This window comes from Sarcophilus harrisii, chromosome 5, assembly GCF_902635505.1.
Source record: "Sarcophilus harrisii chromosome 5, mSarHar1.11, whole genome shotgun sequence".
NCBI lineage: Eukaryota > Metazoa > Chordata > Mammalia > Dasyuromorphia > Dasyuridae > Sarcophilus > Sarcophilus harrisii.
The window spans coordinates 99,769,020-99,795,867 of NC_045430.1; the positions used below are offsets into that span (position 1 = coordinate 99,769,020).

General features: G+C 34.8%; 1 protein-coding gene and 1 non-coding gene across 3 annotated transcripts in view; one reads left to right on the forward strand and one right to left on the reverse strand.

The window, feature by feature from the left end:
* FGD4 (FYVE, RhoGEF and PH domain containing 4) overlaps positions 1-26,848 on the forward strand; it is a 264,375-nt gene that overhangs the window by 42,986 nt on the left and 194,541 nt on the right. The window lies entirely within an intron of this gene.
* Positions 18,405-18,538, reverse strand: LOC116419702. The gene has a single exon (XR_004229991.1). It is a non-coding gene; the product is annotated as a small nucleolar RNA SNORA55 (small nucleolar RNA).

Here is a 26,848-nt window from a genome sequence, read left to right on the forward strand (position 1 = left end):
AAAATGAGAAAGAAAACAAAATGCAAGCAAACAACAACAAAAAGTGAGAATAGTATGTATAATATCTTTTTGTCATGAAAAAAAGAATTGGAAAGAAATTAAATGTCCACTGATTGAGGAGTAATTCAATAGATTATGGCATGCAAAAATAGCATGATATGATCAGATAGAAAAATATAAGAATCTTTAAACATGGATGCAGAGTGATGTAAACAAGCCAAAAAAACAAACTTAGGTCTTCCTGACTTCAAAGCTGATTTTTTTCTTTAATATCCTATATTACTTCTTATAATAGATGTGAATAATGACATTTATATATGTTTTAAATTTCACAAACAAATATACTTGCTAATCAAAAAGCATGTTAAGTAGCACTATGAGTCACACAGAGAATATAAAGAGAAAAAAAAACTCAAACCCCAAAATAGTTCCTGACCCAAGGAGCTTTTATTGTAATGCAAGAGCCAATACAGAAACATCTTTGTACTACGAACAAACAAGATATGTACAGGATTATTTGAGTTAATCTCAGAGAGGAGGCACCAATATTAAGGGGAATTTGGAAAGACTTCTTGTACAAAGGGTGATTTTTGGCTGGTACTTGAGTGCAACCAGATGGTGAAGATAAGGAGGGAGAGAATTCCTGACATGGAGGCCAATGAGTGGAAAATGCACACAGATCGAAGATGGAATCTCTTGTCCAAGAATAGTAATGAGACCAGAGTCACTAGATCACAGAATAAATGGAGGAGAATAGATTTTAGGAAAATCAGAAAGAAGGAAGAGCCAGATAATGAAGGGCTTTTATTTTTGACCCAAAAGGTGATTGGGAGCTATTGGAATTTATTGAATAGGGGGTGGGTTGACCTGGTCATACCTGTGCTTTTGGGAAAATTAATTTAACAGGCAATTGAGGATAGACTGGAGGTGAGAAAGACTTGAAGCCAGGAGACTACTGCAACAGCAAAACAGTGAGTTGAATAGTCTCAGGACCAACGTGTGGCAAAAGCAGAGAAGAGAAGGTGGCTTATGTGAGATGTGGTAATGATAGAACTTGGCAGGTGATTTGGATATAGGTGGCAAGTAAGAGTATAGAGTCAAGGATGAAATGTAAGTTTCCATCCTGGGTTACTGGGAAGAGAATGGTATCACCTTAGTAATAAGCCAGTTAAGAAGAGAAAAGGATTTTAAGGGAAAGATCAATTTCAGTTTTGGATATATTGAGTTTAAGATGCCTCTTGGACATCCGATGTGAGATGTCCAGTAGGTATTTGAAAGTGTACAGGCCAGCAGAGAAGTTGGAGTTAGACAAATAGACTTCAGAATTTTCTGCATAGATATGAATTAAGTAAAAAAATAGAGAAGAAGAGAAGTGGGTCCAAGAAAGAGCTTTATCGGATATATGTAGTTAGGGGACTGAACAAAGAATCATCAAAGGAGACTGAGGAGAGTTTTACTAAGTGGGAGAAGAATCTGAATAGAGCAATGTCATGAAAACTTAGATATTGTCAAGGAGATGAAGCTGTTTGACAGTGTTAGATGTTACAGAGATATCTAGGTGAGTGAAGTTGGACAAAATGCTATTAGATTTGGCAGTTAATGGAAACTGAGTAGATGCCCATCAATTGGAGAATGGCTGAATAAATTGTGGTATATGAATATTATGGAATATTATTATTCGATAAGAAATGACCAACAGGATGATTTCAGAAAGGCCTGGAGAGACTTACACAAACTGATGCTGAGTGAAATGAGCAGGGCCAGGAGATTATTATAACAACAATACTTATATGATGATCAATTCTGATGGACGTGGCCCTCTTCAGCAATGAGATGAATCAAATCAGTTCCAATGGAGTAGTAATGAACTGAATCAGCTACACTCAGCGAAAGAACTCTGGGAGATGACTAAGAACCATTACATTGAATTCCCAATCCCTATATTTGTGCCTGTCTGCATTTTTTATTTCCTTCAAAGACTAATTGTACAATATTTCAGAGTCTGATTCTTTTTGTACAGCAAAATAATGGTTTAGACATGTATACTTATTTTGTATTTAATTTATACTTTAATATATTTAACATGTATTGGTCATCCTGCCATCTAGGGGAGGGGGTGGGGGGAAAAATTGGAACAACAGGTTTGGCAATTGTCATGCTGTAAAATTACCCATGCATATAACTTGTAAATAAAAAGCTATTTAAAAATTAAAAAATAAATAAAATAAAATTGACATTAAAAAAAAAAAAGATTTGGCAGTTAAGAGAAAACTTGTTGAATGATAAGGTTAGAAGCCAGACTGTAGAGACTTGAGAAAATGAGAGGATAGGAAGGAACACCAGTTGTTGGATGGGTTTCTTAAGGAACTTAGTCAAGGAAGGGAAGTCATATTTAGAACAGGTAGCTGAGAGGGAGAGAGGCAACAGGAAAACAATCAAAGATAGATAGAAGATTATTAAGAGAATGGGAGCAATGTGTTGAGAAGATCCAGTAGAGTAAGACCATAGATATATATTTAGATGGATTTGCCTTGGCAAGGAGAAAGGTCACCATATGAAATAGGAATGGAATAGGAGGCTTGTGAATGATGTGTGATGAGGAGTAGGGGAGAAGAGGGAGCTTTCAGAAAATGATCCTCAAACCTAGATTCTATTTAATAATCAATTATTAATCTAATAACTAATATAGTCATAATATAATAAAATAATCACTTCTCTCACTTGATTTCAAGACTGGACCCTGACACATTAGTTTTGTGACCCTAAACAAGTCACTTAATATTTTTGTACCTTTTTAGGATTTAAGTTACAAGTTGCATCATATCTTCTTGTTGAGAGGTATCACAAACAGGGAAATTCTTACACTGACAAAATATGAATAATAATAACAATAGCTAATATTTTTCAATTGTTTTTCAGTCATGTCTGAATCTTCATGACTCCATTTGAACTGAGGAAGGTGAATCTTCCTGATTCTATCATTCTAACCACTGTGCAACCTAGATGTTTTGACTAATAGCTATACGTAATATCTATTATGTGTTAGGCACTGTGCTAAAGTGCTTTATGATTATGTTTCAGCTATTCCTCATAATAACTCCGGGAGAAAAAGCTAATTGAATTGATGATATGCCCAACCCTGAAAAAAGGTTTATGGAAAACTTTGCTTTCAGGAGCTTCTGTTTATTTTCTTTTAGATAAATGTAAATGTTAAGCAGCGTCTATCTAAAATCAGCAAGCATTATATATGATGAGGATAAGCTAGAAGCATTCCCTATAAGGTCAGGGGTGAAATAAGGATGCTCATCACCACTATTACTCAGTATTGTATGACAGATATTACCTTTAGCAATAAGCTAAATTAATAGATTTATTAATAAATCAAATAAACAAGATAAATAAGCACTAAAAAAATTGAAGGAATCAGAGTAGGTATCAAGGAAAAAAAAAACTACCAATCTTTGTAGATTTATTTTATGTAGTTTATTTAGAGAATCAATCAAAAAACTATTTGAAATAATTAAAACTTTAGCATAATTGCAGGATATAAAATAAACCCACATAAATCAGTGGCATTTCTATATATTATAGAATGTCCAGCAGCAAAAGATAGAGAAATTTTATTTTAAATACCTGGAGACAATATAAAATAGTTTTAAGTCGACATTACAAAACACTTTTTTACACAAATAAAGTCAGATCTAAATAACTTGAAAATGTTAATTGCTTATGGGTAAGCTGAGCTCATATAATAAAAATGTCAACTCTACCTAAATTAGTCTACTTATAATGTTATACTAATCAAATGGTAGGTGCTTATTAAATCAATAATAGTTGATTATTGTTTTGATAAACATAACTTTGAAATATTTATTAAGTGGCTATGATATAGGCCCTCAGGGATCTTACAGTCTAACGGGGGAGACAACAAATAAATACATGCAGAATAAGTAGGAAAATATTGAGAGAGGTTGGAAAAGGAAAAGTTTGTGTTGAAGATGGGACTTAAAGGAAATTAGGGAAATTAGGTGGAAATGAGAAGACATGAGAAAATGGTCAGAGCTTAGAGATAGCTAGAATGGCTTGTTTATGAAAATAGTGACACCAGTGTTGCTGTATCAAAGAATACCAACGGGGGAGTAAAGTGGAAGGAAATTATAAAAAATTGGAAAGTACTAAGCTATGAAGGTCTGTGAACACCAAATGGAGGATATTATATTTGAACTTGCTATAGTGATAGGGGGCTGTTGGGATTTAATGAGTAAGAAGGTGAAATGTTTGAACCTGATCTTTAAGAAAATCATTTTGGCTGCTGAGTGGAGAATGGATTGGAGTGGAGTCATTTGAAGCAGGCAGAACTACTGGAAGGTTATGTTAGAATTCTTTAGAGTGATAAAGTTCTTAATGATCATTTGGTTGCTTTTTTATAAAACATTCTTTGGATATATGGCTGTTTATAGGATTAATGAGACAAAGGTGTAAAGCCCAGAATAGGTACAGTATTTCAAAAAATAGGATGACTGGTCTAGAGTTTAATCAGATTTATATACATATATATCTATATCTAACTATGTAAAGCTGTATCTATGCACAGTGGCTCAGGCCATAGGATTGTTTTCTCACTGGCCTTGAGTGGCATTGAAATTTGGCAGCCCCCTGATATCTGAGTAGCCTTTTTTTTTTTTTTTAATAGCCTTTTATTTACAGGTTATATGTATGGGTTAACTTTACAGCATTAACAATTGCCAAACCTCTTGTTCCAATTTTTCACCTCTTATCCCCCCACCCCTCCCCCAGATGGCAGGATGACCAGTAGATATTAAATATATTAAAATATAAATTAGATACACAATAAGTATACATGACCAAACTGTTATTTTGCTGTACATAAAGAATCAGACTCTGAAATATTGTACAATTTGCTTGCGAAGGAAATCAAAAATGCAGGTGGGCAAAAATATAGGGATTGGGAATTCAATGTAATGGTTTTTAGTCATCTCCCAGAGTTCTTTCTCTGGGCGTAGCTGGTTCAGTTCATTACTGCTCCATTGGAAATGATTTGGTTGATCTCATTGCTGAGAATGGCCAGGTCCATCAGAACTGGTCATCATATAGTACTGTTCTGGAAGTATATAATGATCTCCTGGTCCTGCTCATTTCCTGAGTAGCCTTTTTAAAGTACTGTTCAGCATCTGGCATGAAGAATGGGTTAGAAAAGATGTCCTAAAAATTGTCAGCTTCCCCCACCTCAGGCTAGCTTACTTCGATAGGCAAAGATTGCATTGGTGGTTTAAAAAAAGTACAAAACTTTTTTGTTTTGCAAAAGTTATACAAAAACTTGCAAAAATGATTCCATTCACCAACAGCACATGGAATATGCACATATTTCTGGACACGAAGCACAATGGACTCTGAAAGACAAATGGCTTTCTTGTGAGAGAATTCAACGTGTATCTATCTCATTCTAAAAGCAACCCCGAATGAATCAAAGCTGGCAAATGAAGGAGAGTGCGATGAAGCTAGCATAGATTTTGCAACCAAAACTAATGTAGTCAACAAGATTGTATATTTACCAATAAGAATGAATGACAGGTTTATGAAAGTGTAGTTGTCACCATCACCAGTGATGCTCCTACTTTAATATACCCTGATGAGGTTAAAGACAAATTTTATGAAACCTTGGAAACCCTCATTATTACTGTTTCAAAAGAGGATAAGCTTATAATTCTGGGTGAGTTTTAACAGAAAAGTAGACTACTAGGCATAGGAGAGAGTCTTTGGGGTGAATGGAATCAAATATAGCAATACCAACAATCATTACTGAAGATTTGTTCTTTTGATCAATGTTGTTTTCCATTTCCTAATGCAAGAAAATTTCGTCACAGCAAACATTGGCATTTCATAGACTGTTATCATAAAGGAAGAGTCAGACCAGATGTATAGTTCTAAGTACTGCATTGATAATAGACTTATCCTTTCTAGGTTAAATAAACAAAAATGGTGACCCCAAGGTAAGGCAGTTTACAGAAGACTTAATGGCAACAGTGAAGCAGAAAAGGAGTGGACAACTTTCAGAGATTTGGTGTGTAGCACTCCATTTACTCATCTGAGCCAGAACACTCACAAATATCAAAATTGGTTTGATGAAAATGATGGATAAATTCAGAAGCTGCTAAGAGAAAAATGACAACTACACAGGATTTAGGATTAACCCCATCAAAAATAAAGTGTAAGCAGAGCTTAGAGAGTTGTAGGATTCTTGGCCCAGCAAACCAAAAAAAAAAAAAAAAAAAAAAAATTAAGTTTTGTGCTGATAGCAACAATCCAAAATGCTTTTATGATGCCTTTAAGACTGTTTATGGGCATCTCAGCTACTCAGTATTGATAATGAAACACATTGATAAGTGATAAGGACACGATCCTGAACAGATGAGCTGAACACTTCCCTAGTTTTCTCAACAGACCATCACTAATCAATGCTGAAGCCAGTGACCATATATCTCTGGTTGAAGTTGATCCCTATTTAACCAAACTTCTAACTGAAGAGTTTTTGAATGCCATCAGTCCCTTCTCATGTGATAAAGTGCCTGGTACTGATTCTGTTCCAGCTGAGCTTTATAAGATAGAGGATCCGCTGCTCATAGAAAAGCTAACTGTAATTTTTCAGGTTAAATGGCAAGAGGTTATCCCCTAGGAGTTAAAGGAAGCTTTCACTGTCCATCTCTATAAAGAAAAAGGAAATTGATTGTCCTTTGATAATCACAGGAGGGTCTTTCTTTTAGTCATTGATGGCAAACTTCTTACCAGCGTTCTCCTTAATAGTCTAATTATTCACCTGCAAGATACTCTACCTGAGAGCCAGTGTGGCTTCAGAAAGGGCCAAGGAATGATTTATATAGTGTTTGCTGCTTGGCAACTCCAAAGCAAATGCTTGGAACAAAAGACAATGATTTTAGATCAAAACCTTTTGATACTATCAGTCTTAAGAGCTTATGGAAAATCATGTCAAAATATGGCTGTCTAGAGAACTTGTATGTCAGTTTCATAACAAGATACATGCTTTGGTTCTGGAAAATGGATTATACGCTCTCTCTTTTCAGTGACCAGTGGACTGAATGAAATGAAATAAATGGGAGGAGAGGGGAATCTATTAAGTGCTTACTTTCTGCTGTGCATTGTGTAAGGTATTGGGAATAAAATATAAGCAGCCATAATGGTCCCTTCCCTCAAAGAGTTTACATCCTGATGAGGGAAAATATATATGTTTTGGGGAGCAATGATTATTGAGGAGCATTTTAGACAAGAGAGTGGTTGGAAACAAAAGGCAGGAATAGTAATATATATATTTTTTGTATTCCACCCCATCTCAGTGCCATGTATATAGTACCCTGCATGTATCACGTGTTAAATAGTTTTTTTTTAATTGAATGAATGAATGACTATAATGAATTAATTCAAGAAAAGAGGTTTATTAATCGCATTAGCGAAAACTAGGAAGTAAGATGTTTTCCCCTAAAGATAAACATATAGATTAAAGGAGAATGACTTAAAGCTTTCCTTATGGGTTATATTAATGATTCTGCAGTGAATTGCATGATTCTTATTATGCCTTCAGTGAAGACAAACATGGCATCAAAGTCAACTATTGCATTGATGATAAATTCTTTGACTTGAAAAGTCTACAAGTAAAAACTAAAGTGGAGGGAGTGTTGATTCGTGATTTTTTGTCTTCAGATGATCATACACTTTAATTCAGCCTCTGAAGTTGAGATGCCCCAAAGTATGGATCTGTTCTCTGCTGCTTGTATTAATTTTGGTCTAACAATCAACACCAAGAAAACATAGCTTTTTCACTATTCAGTACCATTCCTTCCATATGTGGAGTCATCAATTACACAAATGGAAAAGTTTTTAATTCTGGTGATAAATTTACTTACCATGAAAAAGTATAAGTATACTTTCCATGAAAAATAACATTGCCATCCACATTGCCACAACTAGCCCAGAGTTTGGGAACCTCTGAAGGAAATTGTGGAAGAGAAAATGTATTAGGCTGCTTACTACATCCAGGGTCTACAGAGTCATTGTGCTGACCTCATTTTTGTGTGCTTATGACGCCTGGACAGTATACTAGTACCATTGCCAGGAAACCGAATTGCTTCCATTTGAATTGTCTTAGGAAGATTCTGAAGGTCACATGGCAAGATAAGGTACCAGACACTGAGATCCTTTCTTGACCTAAACTTCCAGGTTTACTCTTCTGCAGAGGGAGCAACTCTAATAGGCTGTCAATGTTATTTGAATGCCTAAAAGACTATTTTATGGAGGATTCTCACAAGGCAAATGCTTACAGAGAGGTGAGACGTGTAATGATGACACTCTCAAGGTCTCCCAGAAGAACTTTGGAATTGATTAGATGGGAGACACTGGCACAGGAGTACCCAGCATTGTAATGTTCTCTTCTCTAATATATAATCTTCTCTGGGAGCAGGTTTCTTGGGGGGCTTCTGGGAACAGCCTTAGTTTCAGTTCAGTGTAGTAATCATCTCAAATGCAGCCAGGAATTAAAGTTCAGATCCTTTATTTTCTCTTTCCTTCACTTGGAGCTTGGCTAGCTTTCTGGAGGCCTTCCGGATCTTGGTTTCAGTGTTCTCCACAGGACAGCCTGCCACCTTCTCTGTCTTCCTTTGCTCTGCCCAAGTGAATCCTGGCTTCTCGATCTCCCAGAGTGCTCCCAGTGGCTTGTCCTTTTATATTCTCTTTTAGAGGTGTGAACTCAAAGGTTGACTTCTCCTTCAAGAGTGGGATTGTGGCCTTCTGACTTGTGAATCTTCTCCACTCCTCTCTGACTTGTGAATCTCCTGGACTCCTCTCTGACTCGTGAATCTTGTAGAACTCCAATGAATACTAAATACATTAGTGAGCTAGAGAACTGTTAAGTACCATGCTAAATTAGATTTAACCATTATTTCCTCAATTGCACTAACTTAGCACTTTGTAAGAATTCTAACACAGCATGGTGTGCCCTCATCAAAGAGAGTGCAGAGTTTTGCAAGCAAATAAGAATTACAGCAACATGAAAAATAAAAATTTAGACCCATCTCTATCCCAGATGTTCATGTGGCTTACCCATGGCCAACTTGTGGCAGAATCTTCTGAGCTGATAGTGGTTTAATCAGCTATAGTTAGACACACTGTACCTTGACCTCAATATAGTGATGTCATTTTGATGTTTGAGAATGAAAGATAACAGCTAATCAACTACACACACACACACACACACACAAATACACATATAGAGTATGTATGTACACATATACATATATGCTCACACATTTTTTTTTTTACTTATAGGCTTTCTGACTGTCATTTCCCAGGTTTTGTCATTTCTGTCTTTACATTTGTGCAAAGTTAGTCATCCTCCTATTATTTGGTATTTTCCCCTCATGGGGAAAGGAAGCTATCCTTGAATTAGATATCCTATATTACATTACGAAAAGGAATTGAAACTTCTGCTTCAAATTTAAAATAGTGATGTTTATTTTCTCTATTGAAAGAACAGTTGTATTTATTTATGTCCACCATCATGGGATTGAAAATGAATTCCTAAAATGTTACTTTTTTTCTCTGGTGTGGTAGGGAGATAAGAAAGGGATGAAAAATCAGTTTAAAAGTCATTTAAATGTTCTCTCTCTTTCATTTATCTGCTTATTCTCAATACAGCCATCCTAGGTGACTCTTTATTGCTTTAACTGTTATTGCAAAAGAAATGTTGCCTTAGGTATGAGATCTTAGACCAGTAGGGGGACAGACAAAATTCTATTTCTGTCTTTGAGTGATTTTTAAGGAAGTGGTAAGCTTCCTCTCGACAGTTCCTTATTGCTATAGCTTGCAAAAAGAGATAAGAACAGCTTTGAAAGGGTTCTGTGATGAAGTTGCTTTTAATTTGCTCTAATATACTATACATAGAAGTACATTATGTACCAAGGATCTACTTATAATAATCTTCAAATTTTATATTAATTCTTCTATAACAAATCTTGAAAAAAGGGTGTTTAATTATTTAAAACTAATTGTGAGGAAAGACTGAAGAAATTATCAGAGTATGTTTTTTATTTCTTTTGCTACCCAGTTAGAGAAAAAAAAATTCTTTAGCTATTGACTTGATTAAAATTTTTGTTTATAAATGGTTGTACCTACTTTGCTTTTCTTCAGCTATGTTAATTTCTAAAGTTTCTGATGTTCTAGGAACCATATTTTAGGAAGGATATTGACAAATGGATTAAATTCTAGAGGTAGGTGAATGGGGGATTAGAAACCAGTCCTTGAGGACTAAGATATACTTTTCAAAGAGAATAGTTAATGATAAAAAAGCAGAGAAGGCTTTTATTTGTTTATTTGAAGAAAAAGATGCATATTAAGGATTAAAGTATTCAAGATATATTTAAAATATGTAAATATATAGGCTATTGCCACAGTCACACAAGACACTGTTGTTACATTTTAATATCTAAAAGGAGTAGGAAAAAAATTTCTTTGATAGGAACTCTTAAGATACTTATAAGAGAAAACACAATTTTTTTTTTTTTTAAGTTTTAAGCAATTTTGGACAGAAAATGAATTGTATATATACAAAGCCTCAAATCACCTTGTAAATAATATATGAGATAAGATGCCTCACTTGTGTGTGAATATAATTTGACATTATTTAATTCTTTAAAAGAAGTAGAGATTAAAAACTGTAGAAACATGAATGGAAAGAAACACCCCTTTAGATTACAAAAGAATTATAGAGCTGTGTTGGAGATTTATAGTTGTAGATTATTCTGGTACTTGAGTTAATTTGTGTATGACATGACTAAAGAGAACAAAACAAAAACAACAACAGCAACAATAAATGAATCTGGAAGGGAAAAGCAATTTAGGCAGATGATAAGAGAAATTGAAACAGCCTCAAAAAGAACTTCTCAATATTCAGTTGAAATCAGAATTCTAATATAAATGTTACCTCATTCAAAACGAGTAATCTGAGCATGGTTCACATTAAAAGACTTCTTTTTTCTGCAGCAGGAACATGGCTTATGCAAGTTGTCCCACAGGTCTTAGTGCAGTTTTAAGCTTTAACATCCTAAAATCACACCTTTAGACCTTTGGGACACCCTGTATAATGGGTAAATATTTTCTTTGAGTAGTGGCTCTTCTGACGTCATCAGAAGTATGGTACTAAGGTCATGTGACTGACCACTGTGCATTTGGTGTTACACATTATACAAGTGTGGGAGTAAACTAAATCAGTCACCTTACCCCACTTAAATAACTAAGAAGTTGGTCTACTTTTGATGCTTTTGTCAGGGGAGAACACATCTATTGACTAAAACAATGAAAGATATTAAGCTAGATAAGGAATATCCTTAATCAGTTTGGAAGGCATGAAAATCTTAATGAAATGAAATGATGTTAAATAGAAATATATTGTGATAGGCTGAAGAGATTCAGTAACATCCTCTGAGTCTTGAATAGCAATCCATTTTAGAATTAGCAATTGAGTTTAAATATTTTTAGTTAAATCTAAAGTTGAAACTTAAAATATTTGAATATGGAGCATTCCAATAGTGAAATCAGCTTTAGCCAAGACCTTGAAAGGGGGGGCCAACATAGAAGAAACAAGTACCTCTGTTTCTTCCCATTCCCATCTCTGATTAAGGGCGGCCATAAGTTCTAAGATCAGAGTTTAGATTTCCCTCTTATATCCTAGTAGTGTCTGGCAACAATGTCTTCAGGATTCTCTACAAGGACCCTAATAGAAAACTATATTTAGTTGATAAGGATAAGAGAACCACAGAAAGAGAAAATGATTTCTAGCATGCATAACCTGTAACTTAAACTTTTGACATGCATACTCTCTCAACCTGAGCCCACTTTCCCCCAAACTCTGTATGTTCTTGTGTGAGAGAGGGGAGAGATATTATTGTTATCCTCAATAGAAATTCTTTTCTCAAAGTTATTTAAGTCTCTACCTGGCCAAATGAAGTCAACTGATAATCAATTTCAAAAGTATACCAGTAAATCTTCATAGTATTGGAAAAACACCCCTGATGGAGAGAAGTGTCAGCTTTCCCCTCTGCTCTCAGATGACATAGACTACAGGGTTCTGAAAAGTTTAATAGCTTGAGAGCATGTGCTATGCTGTGGAATTTGTGTTCTACTTGTTTAACCAAATGTATGACCTTGAGCAACTCAGTTAACCAATCTGAACTTGATCATCTTCACCTATAAAATGAGACTAAATAATAATAATTAATTCATATATAAGGCACTGGAAAGTTGGGAAAATATTTAGCTACATAATTGTTTAAGGTCCCTTCTAGCTCTAAATACTCTGATTGTGGCTAACTGCATACATATCATATGTATTTTTCCCTCAAAAATCCATTCCTAACTCCAGTTTTCTAGATTTTTTACTTCAATTTGAAATAGAAATGCTTCACTTGCGTAGTTCCTTTGAACTGCATTGCTGCGAGAAGCACTGTTATGAAACACACTTCCTATTTTTTAGTTCTTTTTATGTGGTGAATGCAGGATGCTTTTTTACTTGGTGTCTAACTCAAGAATGCCTATGGTATTGTTTTTACAAATTTGACTCTAAATAATTTGTCTCCTTGTGGAAAGTCATTCAATTTAATTAAGGAAGAATAAAGATAGCATTGGATATTATTTGGAAGGAATAATTGATGGGAGGCTGTAAGTATTTTTGTGTTGTTTTACTGTCTTCACTTCTAAAATGTTTTATTGACAATTCCTAACAGTAGGTGATATATCATTTTTGAAATGAAGTAATATTTGTGTCAGCAGAAATTAGTTATCTATCCTTTTTAAAATATCATCATGTTTTGTGTGTGGTCAATTTATATAAATTACTACTGTTGGGGAATATGTCCACAAAAGTTTGCATAGAATGCATTTATTTAAGACACAGGCATTTCTTTATATGTGTTTTGAATATTTTAAGTTCACCAAAATTATTGCTAATCTCTCTTTTGTATTCCTTTCATTTAGCTGCCTTAGATAAAAGTCATTAGTTAATCCAATTGCTAATTGTGTTTTATTTGTATGGAGGATATACTACAGAATTTTTTATATATATATATTCTCTTGAAAAAATGGCAAAACCCTGTAAAAATTATACTTTGTGATTTAAATGAATGAAGGTTTTTTAAAAGCCCTGTTTTAATAATTCATTCCTGTATTTGATTTTTGGTTATCTTGATTATATAATAATTTCCTATCTTTGGCAGGAATAGGTTTTACAAGTTTATTGGTAACAGCTTCATAGTTTAAACTCAAGAGTTTAACAAATGTAGATTTAGTTTAATTTTGATGACTGAAAACAAAACAACGAACAGCAAGGCATTGGAGTCCTCTTCAGTTTGTATTTTTCAAATCAGAACAAAGTACAGAGATTTATTTTTCTTTTTTTCCTCTTAAGAGTTGCCTGGAACATTTAATGGTTAAGTGACTTGCCCCAAATCACATAGCAGCAAGTGATTTTGTCCCAGGCTAGCCTGTTGCTGAAGCCAGCTCTCTTTCCACCTTATCTTGTTGCTTCTCTTTTATGTATGGAACCCTATAACTTGACATAAATATTATTAATAATCAAATCAATTTGCTGATTAATTAAAAACTTTGCAAACATTGAAGTGCTATAGAAATGCTACCTTTTATTATTGCTATGTTGTCTACATCCATCAATCTTAGGTTTTGTTTTTTTTTAATTGTTTTTTGATAGTAGAATTACTTTATAGCAAGCAAATTCTAAGTTTTCTCTAGATGTGCAAAATGGGTATGGGAAGGAAAATAGGCTTATAGGAAGATTTAATTATTTGTTATGGTCATTATATCCTAAAGAGACGTAGCATTATGAAAAGTGGATTAGTAGTGATACATTCTTTCTACCCAACTTTAGGGGGGGAAAGTATCTCTTACTTGAGGCTCTAAAATAGTCCTCTTTAGGAAAAGATAATGATGAAAGTTGTTAGGGGATGTGGGAAAACTGGAACACTAATAAAAATACACTGTTGGTGGAGTTTTGAACTGATCTAATCATTCCGGAGAGCAATTTGGAACTATGCTTAAAGGGTCATGTCTTTTGATCCAGCAGTGTATCCCAAAGAGTCTGGGTCTGTATCCCAAAGAGATCATAAAAAAGGAAAAATGACCCACATGTGCAAAACTGTTTGTAAGCAGCCCTTTTTTGGAGTGGCAAGGAACTGGAGACTGAATGGAATGGCTGAAGTTGTGGCATGTGAATGTAATGGAGTATTTCTATAAGAAACGATTAGCAGGATGATTTCAGAGAGGTCTGGAGAGATTTATGTGATCTGTTACTGAGTGAAGTGAGTAGAATCTAACATTGTACACAGTAACAAGAAGATTGTGTGATGATCAATTCTGATGGACAAGTCTCTTTTTAACTATGAGGTGATTCAGGTCAATTCCAATAGACTTGTGATAGGGAGAACTATCTGGATCCATAAAGAGAACTATGGGGACTGAATGTGAATCACAACATAGTATTTTCACTTTTTTTGTTCTTTTATGCTTGCTTTTTTTTTTTCTCATTTTTCCCCTTTTTGATCTGATTTTGTGTATGTGTACAGCATGATAAATATGGAACTGTTTAAAATAATCATACATGTTTAACCTATATTAGGGTACTTGCTGTCTGGGGAAGAGAGGAAGGGAGAAAAATTTGAAACACAAGGTTTCGCAAGAGTGAATGTTAAAAAACTGTCTTTGCATGTATTTTGAAAATAAACAGCTAGTATTAGGGAAAAAATAGTCATCTTCCTTCTCTGTGCAGAACTGTGAATGAAGATTACAAATTAATGAAATTAAAAACAATTAAATAAATCCAAGGTAATGCACGAAAGTCTACTACATTCTGTTCAGCAACTATCCTTTAAAAAAAAAAATGATGACCAATATTAAGGTAACTTGGAAACGCTATTAAGTCTAGACCTGAGATCAATAAGGAATAGGGAAAGTGTGCTAGATTGAAATGCAATAAGCAGTAGAAATATGGAGCTAGTAAATTGACAAATATTTTGACTAGATTTCAAAGTACAATGGATTAGATATGACTCAATGAAAAACACAGAGAAGATACATGATGAATGAATGGAAAAGTATTCATTAAGTGCTTACTACAGACGAGGTTTTGTCCAAAGAACAAGGATCTAAATTTTCAGTTTTCTATTTCCAGACTTGTGTCCAGTCACAATTTATGATAGTATTTCATAAGTGTACTGTATTTATATTGTGTGATAATTATTCATATTTGTATTGAACTTTTAATTTTATAAAACTGTAATGTTCTCTGTTTTGGTTTTCTTGGGATCTCTGTGAGCAGCCTTCCTTTCAGTTCAGTAATCACAAGAACAGTCAGGTGTTAAAGTCCAAATCCTTTATTATCTCTTTCAAAGTCTTGTCTCCTTTCCTGGGGCCCGGTTAGCTTTCTTAGAGGCCTATCTCTCTCCTTGGTTCCGAGAGCTTGAGCTCCTGCCAACAGTCCTTTGTGTTCTCTGCCTCTGCCAGCTTTTTGAGGTCCTCCTGAATGTTTCTTGGTTTCTGTGGGGGAAGCAGGAGAACCACCACCACGGTCTCTGTTTTCCAGTTCTGAGAGCTTAAGCTCCTGCCTCCTTCTCTACCCTCTGAATCTCTCTGATTCAATCTTGGCTGAGGCTCCTAGTTTATGTGCTCTACACTTGAGTATAAACCAATCATTATATCACTAGGAAACCATTATTTATTGTAGGATTAAATCAATGCTAAACTAGATTTAACCATTGTCTCCTCAATTCCATTTAGTACCTTGTTTCAAGTTATGGCCCATAACATAAAGCTCTATTTTTAAAAGACTGAAACATACATTTTTACAGGTATTATTATTTCTATTTTATAGATGTAGCACCCCCATCAGGGATAATTGTCCAATTGCACTTAATAATATTGGATTAAAAGTAGAACATTTAATAAGCTATTTTAATGTATTTAAAAATGTGAACATGGCTATATGATACATGACATGTATCAGAAATACATTTCAGAATATATTTTTTACCTCCTGTTTCTTAGATATATGATATAATTTTTTTAAAAAAATCAGTTTTGCATTTCTGTAGAAGTCAGATTTAAATTAACACCTGATACATATATTTTTGTTACAGATAAACTATGCAATAACATGAGGTACCAATATAATTTTTTTATGTTGTGTGGCTCCTATATTTCTGTAATTTCATCAGTGTGGGAAATTATCAAAGATTAAGTTTGCTTTATTAGTGCAGATAGGCAACTGTTCTGTATACAGTCTGGAAAAAAAATTCAATCCTCTTTATAAGAAAAAACTGCTGGATTGAGAAAAATAAAAATAATAACAACAATGTGTTTATTGTTGGTGGTAGAGATAAATTCCTCAGATTGGATCTCTTAATCTGAAATAACCTGAATGGTGAATATCCAACCTAATCCAAAAAGTTAATTTAGGTAGTAATATATATACAATATACAATATACAAAAATTCTTTCCTATAAGGTTCACCATGAGATTAGAATTACTTTTTTAAAAAATATTTTTTTCTCAATTATATGTAAAAATCATTTTAACATTCATTTTTCTAATGTTAAATTCAAGTTCTTTCCTTCCTCTCTCTCCTCTATTATTATGACAAGCACTTTTTTTTAATTGAAAAAATAGAAAGCTTCTTTTTTAAAAAAAAATTTTTAATTTCTTTAAATTATAACTTTTTATTGACAGAACCCATGCCAGGGTAATTTTTTACAACATTATCCCTTGCATTCACTTCTGTTCCAATTTTTCCCCTCCTTCCCTCTACCTCCTCCCCCAGATGGCAAGCTGTCCTATACATGTTAAATATGTTACAGTATATCCTAAATACAATATATGTGTGCAGAACTGAACAGTTCTCTTGTTGCACAGGAAGAATTGGATTCAGAAGGTTAAAAATAACCCAGGAAGAAAAACAAAAATGCAAACAGTTTACATTCATTTCCCAGTGTTTCTTTCTTTGGGTGTAGCTGCTTCTGTCCATCATTGATCAACTGAAACTGAGTTAGATCTTCTCTTTGTCGAAGAAATCCACTTCCATCAGAATACATCCTCATACAGTATCGTTGGTGAAGTATATAATGATTTCTTGGTTCTGCTCATTTCACTTAGCATCAGTTCATGTAAGTCTCTCCAAGCCTCTCTGTATTCATCTTGCTGGAATGACAAGCACTTTGACATAGATTATATGTGTATAATTATACAAAAAATACATTTCCTTGTAAGTCATGCTTGTGGAAATAAACAAACAAAAAACCCTAAGAAAAATTAAGAAAACAAAGAAAAAGTATCTTTGATCTGCATTCAGGCTCCACCAACTTTCTCTGGAGCTCTAGAGCACCTTTCATCTTAAATCTTTTTTTTTTTTTTTTTTTTTTCTGCAATGAGGAGGAGAGTTTATCTCTAAAGAGCTCCAGAAGCCACTCTGGGGATATGAAGCCCTTTTTCTAGATCTGCTAGGTCAAAACCAAGAGGCTTCCAAGTACATATCCTTTTGGCCACCATCTCCTCCTTACAGAACAAGCTTTGTAAGGTTGCCCATTTTCCTTATGTTCAGCCTGGGCTGGACATAATTCGCTATTGTCATAAGTAGAAGAGGGATAGAGATGTGTGGACAGAAGAGAAAGCTCTGGAATTTGGAGGTCCAAAGCCGACACTAGATGTGGTGACTTTCACCTCTTGGGACCAACTTGCCACCAAAGGTAGCTCTCACACCCAAATAAATAGCACAAACACTTGCCACAGCAAGGGAGTCAAGGACTGAAATTCTCTACAGAATGTGGCATGTGAATTTAAGGTTCTCATGCCTGGTGTCCAGATCTATTAGAACCAAGAAAGGGGTAAGAAATAAGAGGACAGACAGAACAGTCTCTGCAAATCCCCTGCAGTCTGTTGAAGCCCAAGGACCCTTCCCAAAGTAATTTTAAATTAACACACTGCTGGTTGCTCAGTTCTATAATAAAATGCTTCTAACCCCGACCGGATTTTCTGCACTGTATATGCCATACATGGACACTTTTCACTTGAGACTTTCCAAACAATAAGTCCAAATTTGAACCCAGATCTACCCTCTCCAAATCCAAGGATTGTTACAGAGTATTTGAGAACTGGAAGCAATTTCTGCTTTAAACACGAGTTAGTACAATTCATAATTATACCTACACAGCTAGCCAGGAGCCAGGGTGAAGGGAGGGCATTTCCCTTTCCGCCACTGCCCTTCCTTCATGCCCAAATGACACTGAGGCCTGCTGGCACTTGTCCTGCAAATGCTGATCTGGAGTGTGGCAGAGTTGTAGAGACAAACCCCAAAGAAACACAAGGTAACCTGTCTGGATTTCCTCTGCTTGTACTTTAGCACCACCTGTCCCCAGACAGGCACAAAGTAGCCAAGAATGGGAAAGATGCAGGTGCAATCATCTTAAATCTTTTAGATTTGTCTTGGATTATTGTTTTGCTGAGAATAGCTGTTATTCACTGTAAGTCATTATTTGTTATTGTTGTCTACAAGGTTTACATGGTTCTGCTCATTTCACTTTGCACCAGTACATGTAAATCTTTCCACTTTTTTTATGCAGGTATTTGTGCATATAGATTCTTGTCCTTGTTGATTTTTTAAAATCTTCTTGGAATACAGACCTAGTAGTAATATTGTTTAGTCAAAAGGGTGTGCATGGTTTTATTGTCCTTTGGGCATAATTATAAATTGCTCTTAAGAATAGTTGAATCATTCCCAATAAGATCAGGAGTGAAACAAGGTTGTCCACTATCACCGTTACTATTTAATATTGTATTAGAAATGCTAGCTTTGGCAATAAGAGTTGAAAAAGAAATTAAAGGAATAAGAATAGGCAATGAGGAAACCAAATTATCACTCTTTGCTGATGATATGATGATATACTTAGAGAACCCCAGAGATTCTACTAAAAAGTTATTAGAAGTAATCCACAACTTTAGCAAAGTTGCAGGTTATAAAATAAACCCACATCAGCATTCTTATATATCACTAACAAAATCCAACACTCAGAGTTACAAAGAGAAATTCCATTTAAAGTAACTACTGATTGTATAAAATATTTAGGAATGCCAAGGGAAAATCAGAAACTTTATGAGCAAAATTACAAAACACTTTCCACACAAATTAAGTCTGATCTAACCAACTGGAAAAATATTAATGCTCTTGGATTGGGCGAGCAAATATAATAAAGATGACAATACTACCTAAACTAATTTATTTATTTAGTGCTATACCAGAGACCCAAAAAACTATTTTGATGACCTAGAAAAAATAACAACAAAGTTCATATGGAAAAACAAAAAGTCAAGAATTTCAAGGGTATTAGTGAAAAAAAAAATCAAATGAAGGTGGCCTAGCTGTACCAGATCTAAAATTATATTATAAAGCAGTGGTTACTAAAACCACTGGTTTTGTCTAAGTATTGTCTGGTATTGTCTAAGAAACAGACTAGTTAGTTGATCAATGGAATAAGTTAGGTTCAAAGGACAAAACATCCAATAACTTTAATTATTTAGTGTTTGAGAAACCCAAGGACCCCAATTTTTGGGATAAGAATGCATTATTTGACAAAAATGGCTGGGAAAATTAGAAATTAGTATGACAGAAACTAGGCATTGACCCACACTTAACACCGTACACCAAGATAAGGTCAAAATGGGTTCATGATCTAAGCATAAAGAATGAAATTATAAATAAATTGGAAGAACATAGGATAGTTTACCTCTCAGACCTGTGGAAGAGGAAGGAATTTATGACCAAAGAAGAACTAGAGATCACTATTGACTACAAAATAGAAAATTTTGATTATATCAAATTGAAAAGTTTTTGTACAAACAAAACTAAGGCAGGCAAGATTAGAAGGGAACTGGGAAAACATTTTTATGGTCAGGTTCTGATAAAGGCTTCATTTCCAAAAAAATAGAGAATTGACTCTAATTTATAAGAAATCAAGCCATTCTCCAATTGATAAATGATTAAAGGATATGAACAGACAATTCTCAGACGAAATTAAAACATTTCTAGCCATATGAAAATATGCTCCAAATCATTATTAATCAGAAAAATGCAAATTAAGACAACTCTGAGATACCATTACACACCTGTCAGATTGGCTAGAATGACAGGGAAAGATAAGGCAGAATGTTGGAGGGGATGTGGGAAAACAGGGACACTGATACATTGTTGGTGGAATTGTGAACTCATCCAGCCATTCTGCAGAACAATTTGGAACTATGCCCAAAAAGTTATCAAACCCTTTGATCCAGCAGTGTTTCTACTGGGCTTATACCCCAAAGAGATACTAAAGAAGGGAAAGGGACCTGTATGTGCCAAAATGTTTGTGGCAGTCCTGTTTGTAGTGGCTAGAAGCTGGAAAATGAATGGATGCCCATCAATTGGAGAATGGCTCAATAAATTGTGGTATATGAATGTTATGGAATATTATTGTTCTGTAAGAAATGACCAGCAGGATGAATACAGAGAGGATTGGTGAGACTTACTTACATGAACTGATGCTTGAGTGAAATGAGCAGAATCAGGAGATCATTATATACCTCAACAACGATACTGTATGAGGATGTATTATGATGGAAATGGATTTCTTCGACAGAGAGAAGTTTTAACTCATTTTCTATTGATCAAGGATGGACAGAAGCAGCTACACCCAAAGAAAGAACACTAGGAAATGAATATAAACTGCTTGCATTTGTGTTTTTCCTCCCTGGTTATTTTTACCTTCTGAATCCAATTCTTCCTGAGGAACAAGAGAACTGTTCGGTTCTGCACACATATATTGTATCTAAGATATATTGTAACCTCTTTAATATGTATAGGACTGCTTGTCATCTGGGGGAGGGGGCGGAGGGAGGGAGGGGAAAAATTGGAACAGAAGTAAATGCAAGGGATAATGTTGTAAAAAATTACCCTGGCATGGGTTCTGGCAATAAAAAGTTATTTAAAAAAAAAAAAAAGAATAGTTGAATCAGTATTCAGTGTCACTAACAATGTAATACTATTTTAATTTTTCCACATCCCCTCCAACATTTGTCATTATGCTTTCCTATCATATTAGCCAATTTGGTAGGTGTGTTGTGGTAGTTCAGAGCTATTTTCATTTGGAATTTTTGTAATCAATAATGATTTAGAGCATTTTTTCATGTGACTATAAATAGCTTTGATTACTTTGTCTAAATATTGCCTTTTTATAGTCTTTGACCATGAGGAATAGCTCTTATTTCTATAAATTTGACCCCTTTTCTACATATTTAAGAAATTAAATCTTTATCAGAGAAATTTGCTGTAAAATTTTTTTCACAATGATTACTAATTATGTATTTCCCTCCATCCTGTTTTTCCTATTTATTTTACTGTCTCTCTCTTTTTATCCCGTCTACTCTCAAAAGACTCTTGTAGAAGCAAAGGACTTTTACCTACCCCAAACTGCCTTCACTTCTAGATAGATTTCTACACCCAGGTGTGTATGTTCTTTTCCTTTTGAACTAATTCCATTGTGAGAAAAGTTTTCATGTGCTTCCCTCTTGCCCCCTTCTCATTTTCCCCTCCAATATAAAATATTTTATGTAAGATAATTTACTCCATTATACCTTTCTTTTTGCCCATCTCCCAGTTCATTCTTCTTTCTCATCCCTTAGTTTTTTAAAAAATAAATAATGATACCATCATATCAGCGTATACTTATGCTTTATGTCTATGTATGCTTTTTCTAAATGCCCTAATAATGAGTCAAATTTTCAGTTCAGTTCTTTTTATCAGGAATGCTTGAGATAGTTCTTGGGAGTTATAAGTATCACATTTTCCCTATGCAATAATGCAAGCAGTTTAACCTTATTGAATTCCTTATGATTTCTCTTTCTTGTTTACATTTTTGTGTTTCCTTTGAGTCTTGCATTTGAGAGTCAAATTTTCATTTCAATTCTTTTCATCAGGAATGCTTGAAAATCTTCTATTTCATTTAATGTCTTTTCTCTCTCCCCCCTCCTCCCCTCCCCCAATATTATACTCAGTTTTGCTGGCTAGGTGATTCTTGGTTATAATCCTCATTCTTTTGACTTCTGGAATATAATATTTAAAGCTTTCTAGTTTTTTAATGTAGAAGCTGCTAGATCATGTGTTACTCTGATTATGGCTGTAAGATTTTTGAATTGGTTTTTTTTGGGCTGCATAGCAATATTTTCTCCCTGATCTGGGACCTCTGGATGTAACTATAATATTTCTGGGAGTTATCATTTGGGGATCTTTTTTAGGAGTTAATCAGTGGAGTTCTACTTTCTATTTTACCCTCTGGTTCTGAATGTCAGTGTAATTTTCTTGATAATTTTTAAAAAAATACTATTTTTTTAAATTGTGGCTTTTAGCTAGTCCAGTAACTTTTAAATTATCTCCCTTGGATCTATTTTCTAGATCAGTTGTTTTTCCAACACAGTATTTTTTCTTTTCTTTTCTTTTTTTTTTTTATTCTTTTGAGTTTGTCTGACTGATATTTGATGTCTTATGAAAGTCATTAACTTCCATTTGCCTAGTTCTACTTTTAAAAAAATTATTTTCTTTAGTGAGCTTTTGTACTTACTTTTCCATTTGGCCAATTCTACTTTTTAAGGAGTTCATTTCTTCAGTGATTTTTTTTTTTCTTGCTTTTTTCATTTGGCCAGTTCTGCTTTTCAAAGAATTCTTCTCTTCGTTGGATTTTTGTGCTTCCTTTACTATTTGATCTATCCTATTTTTAAGGTGTTATTTACTTCAGTTTTCTTGTGCCTCCTTTATCAAATTGTTGGGTTTTTTTTTCATCATTCTTCTGCATTACTCTCATCCCTCTTTCCAGTTTTCCTCTAACTTTCTTCCTTGAGTTTCAAAATCCTTTTTTGAGCCCTTCCTTGACCTGGGGCCAAATAATATTTTTCTTTGAGGCTTTTGTGGATTTCTTCTGAGACTAACTTCTGTATTCTCCCTCTGACCAATGTCTGACCATCTGTACGTGGAGATATTTGAAAACTGCCTCTGCAGCCAGACCCCCAAAGGTTTATTCCTGATTTGCTGTGGCAAGGTCTGTGCTAGTGCTGCCTGCACTGAACTGTGCTCCACATGGTTCCACAGACTTTTCCTTCCAACCTTCTAAATTGTAAAATTGTTTTCACTCCATCTTTTTGTGGGTTATTCCAGTCTAGAAAGATATTTGGAGGGAGCTCCAGCAAATCTCTGTTTTTACTCCTGTAATTTTGTTTTAATTCAATTTTATTTTTAGTTGTACATTTTTTCCCTTTTAACCTTTTCTTCCTGTATTGAAAAAGCATGAAAAATATAACCCATTATAAATATGTATAGTCAACAAATTCCCATACTGCCATGTTGTGGGGATGAAGGGAAATGAAGCCATAATCCTCAGTCTGCACCTTGCATCATGTTTCTATTTGGAGCTGGGGAACATGTTTTATTCCTATCCATGTTTTCAATTCCAAAGGAATCGCAGGTAGACTTTCTTGTAAGTCTTTGCAGGTTGCTCTAAAACCATGTGCTTCCTTATTTCTTACAGTGTAATAGTATTCTAGCATATTTATATAATGTAATTTCTTTAGCTATTCTCTAATTGATAGTTACTCCCTCAGTTTCTCATTCTATGTTACCACAAAAAGAGCTGCTATAAATATTTTTGTACCGAAGATGGCGGAGAAGGTATACGCAACTTTCTAAGCTCCTCTCATATCCTCACTAATAATTATTAAATTCAGCCTCAAAAATAGCGCTTGACTGGTAAAATTCATGAAGATTGGAAGTACAACAATGAAGATTGAAAGAAGTGATCTTGAAGATCGCCAGAAAAGGTTTGTCCTGACAGGTGGGAGTAGACCAGCGCAAGCAGGGAGATAGGAGAGTAGTGATAACCGTGTTAGCATCCTGGATACCTTAGAATCAGGCAGAGTCAGGATAAGCAAAAGTCCTTGGTCTTTATTCCACAAGTGACTCTGGCTAGTCTTACTCCGCCCCCTAGTCCCTCCTACAATTCTCTGTATACACCAATTATCGAGCCAGCACATGATAGTGGAAAGGGCCATTTTCCAAGCATATGTTTGTAGAGTATTGTCCAAGTGGTAATTAGCCCTAAGTGTTCGGTTGTCCGACCTTAGTGCATCTACTCAAGAGTTTCAGTCTTTACAGGAGAGGCTAGCAAACGGAGTGGACTGGGGGTGGGGGTGATTTTTGTGCCTTGAAAATTTACAGGGAGGACTCTACCACAGGTTGGCTGCTCTGCTTTGGTTGCAAAGCAATAAACCAGCAGAGAAATTAAAGCCAAAGGTAGAGGATACTCTAAAAAATGCCAGAACTTAACAGGATCTAGCTATACCTACCCAAAACTGAAAGTGAGTTACTCGGCATAGACCACAGCACAGCTTTGCAGCCATATTCTGCAGCATGGGGCTTTCACCCAGGACAGTCACAAATCTACAGGCAGGGGGGTGCAGCCTGGGGCAGCCTATAATCTGCACAGTAAGGGGCTCTGCCTGGGGCAGTAGAGCTTCTGCAGCCCAGACTGTGCTCCCCAGGGCAGAGACATTTCTGGTTCCAGGTGGGGCTATTTGCAGGGCAACTGCTAATACTCACAGCCCCACAGCAGGCCTTTGCCTGGGGTTGTGACACTTTGGCTGCTCAGCCTCTAGCCCCAGGGCAGTCGCTAATCTGCACAGCAGGGCTCTTCCCAGGGCACTTCTGTAGCTAGACCACGCTACCCAAGCCTGAGTCACTTCTGGTGCAGAGCTTTTCCCAAAACACTTCCGCAGTTCAGCTGCTCTTTGCAGCCCATTGGCAGGATAGCTACTGTCCATATACCTACCCCTGCTCTGCAGAGGAAGCTGGTAACCTCCTTGCCCTGAAGGCAGACCCTAAGGGCTTTAAAAAATGAGTAAGAAGGCCAAGTGAATGCTAACCATCGATAGCTTCTATACAGAAAGAAAGCAGGTTTTCAATCGGGAGGCAACTAATAGCAGACACTCTCTAGAAAAAAATTCCAAAGAGGGATGTAACCTGGTCCCCATCACAGTCCTAGAAGAAACTATATAAAATCTTAAAAGAGAGCTAGAAGAAAAAAGGGGAAAGGAAAGAGAAGTTATGCAAGAAAGTAACAACTTCCTGAAATGTGAATCAAAAAAGATAAAGAATTCCCAGGAAGATCAGGGAAATGGAATTTGTGAATTGGAAAAGGTAAAGAACTCTCAGGGAAGTAGGATTTGTGAATTGGAAAAGATAAAGAAGTCCCAAGATGTGAATTGGAAAAGATAAAAAACTCCAAAGAAAGTAGGATTTGTGAATTGGAAAAGATAAAAAACTCCCAAGAAAGTAGGATTTGTGAATTGGAAAAGATAAAAAACTCCCAAGAAAGTAGGATTTGTGAATTGGAAAAAGAAAATAACTCATTAAAAAAAAATTAGTGAAATGGAAAAAAATTCCATAGAGCAAAACAACTCATTTAAAAACTCACTAGGACAGATACAAAAAGAAGTAAATATTTTTGTACCCTGTGGACCTTTTCATTTTCCTTGATGCTTTTGGAGGCATAGATTTTGTAACCCCAGTGGTTTCTCTTAGTAAGAGATTTTTATACCGCTTAAGTACTTTTGGAGCATAGTGACTAGGATTACTTAAAATAATGAGTTTTATTCAAAAAAAGAAGAAAGGGCCTATTTGTACAAAAATATTTGTAGTGGATCTTTTTGTGGTGTCTAAGAATTAAAAATCAAAGGGATGCCTAACCATTAGGGAATAGTTTAACATAATGTGCTATATGAATGTAATGGAATATTATTGTGATATAAGAAATGACAAGCAAGGTGATTTCAGAAAAACCTGGAAAGACTTACATGAATTGATGTAGTGAAGTGAACGGAACTAGGAGAACATTGTACACGGTAATAGCAATATTGTATGATGAAAAACTGTAAATGATTTAGCAATATAATTGAATACATACTGAAGCATGCTATTTTTTACTTTTTTTATTGGCTTTTTTTTTTGTAATCCCTAGATGGTAAAATGACTAATATGGAAATGTTTTACATAATACCACATGTATTACCTGTATTTGATTACTTACTGTAGGAAAGGAGAAATGGATTTTAAAATTTTTCATAAAAATGTTTTAAAAATTGGAGAAAATAGAAAAGAAGTAATGTTAAAATTAAACAGAACTGGGGCCACAAATCTGTTCAGAAGGATCTCTCAGCTGCATATTGATTTAACTTAAAATATATTATTATTTTAGTTTTATTATATTTTATTTTGTTAAATATTTCCCAATTATGTTTTAATGTCATTCGTGAACCATGTGCAGCCCTCAGGTCATGTGTTTGACAACTCTGGTGTAAAAGGTTGTACATAAACACCATCAGAGTCACAGTCATTGTGCTGGTTTATTAACTGTTTTCCTATTTGTTATAAAGGAAAGATAAGGATTTTGTTGTAGTTGGGGGAAGTATAACTGAAAGTGAAGTATAACACTGAAAGTGTTCTTGTAAAAACAAAAACAATAATTAAAATTTTCTGGTAATTAAAAAGAAAAAACCGAATGAGTCTTAACCCTTAAAGGATAGTTTATAGCAATGTTATGAAACTCAAATAGAAATGGATCTTTGTTGACCACATCAACTTAGAAGAAATTAACATTATCTATGTTGTATTGAATTTTTATTTATTTTGTTAAA